This window comes from Schistocerca cancellata, unplaced genomic scaffold, assembly GCF_023864275.1.
Source record: "Schistocerca cancellata isolate TAMUIC-IGC-003103 unplaced genomic scaffold, iqSchCanc2.1 HiC_scaffold_454, whole genome shotgun sequence".
In the NCBI taxonomy this organism is placed as follows: Eukaryota; Metazoa; Arthropoda; class Insecta; order Orthoptera; family Acrididae; genus Schistocerca; species Schistocerca cancellata.
In genome coordinates this window covers 13,907-15,000 of record NW_026046471.1, presented here as the reverse complement: position 1 = coordinate 15,000, position 1,094 = coordinate 13,907, and positions in this window count along the sequence as shown.

Below are 1,094 nucleotides of genomic sequence, written 5' to 3'. Positions count from 1 at the left end.
GCTGCACGGCGCCGCGCGCAGGGTGCCCCGGCGCGCAGCTGCGCCGCCTGCCGCGTCCGTCGGCCGGCGCGCCTGCCACTGGGCGCCCCCACCAGCCGGCTGTAGCGCGTGCGCCCACGCACCGCGCGGCCAGCACGCCGGGCGGCCCCCCCTCACCGGCCGGGGACAGTCCCACCCACCCACAGCCGCGTATCGCTTCACACCCAGATTCACATTCACGTTCGTTGGTATGGTGGGGACCGCTTCGTAGCTGTACCGATCGTTGCCCTCACAGATGTACCTCCAGCAAGGACAACCGCACCACAACGGGTTACCAGTTGTTCATTTGCGTAACGTCACCAGTAAACGTACACGTCCATCCCCGTTTGCAAAGTCAACTATTATTGCATGCCTGCCTGTCAGGTGTCAAGACACACTACATCCGCTCACATCCACGCAACAAAATGTGCCCGACTAGAGGGCACGTGGAAGGTGCCCCCGTACGTATGCGATGTCCATTGCGCGACCAACTGTCAACCGGCCTCTGTAGCATGTCGCAGATGTGGAACGCGGGGCACCGTGCTATCACATTGTGTGAGAAGAGACTACTACGTCTGCATACACGCGCCACTACATGAACAGACGGCTCATGCTGATCGCCATCCACTGCGTCCATTACTCCCACACGTCTCTATGGCGTACCACACTGCAATGCAGCTGTTATGGGGAGATGACACGTAGCTGTGTACACAACATTCTGAGCGGGTTGCGGTTGGACAATACATTAATGTAACGTGTCATATGCCAATTACAGAGCAGGGTAAGGCACAACTTGGGTTAGGTTAAGGCACAACTTGGGTTAGGTTAAGGCACAACTTGGGTTAGGTTAAGGCACAACTTGGGTTAGGTTAAGGCACAACTTGGGTTAGGTTAAGGCACAACTTGGGTTAGGTTAAGGCACAACTTGGGTTAGGTTAAGGCACAACTTGGGTTAGGTTAAGGCACAACTTGGGTTAGGTTAAGGCACAACTTGGGTTAGGTTAAGGCACAACTTGGGTTAGGTTAAGGCACAACTTGGGTTAGGTTAAGGCACAACTTGGGTTAGGTTAAGGCAC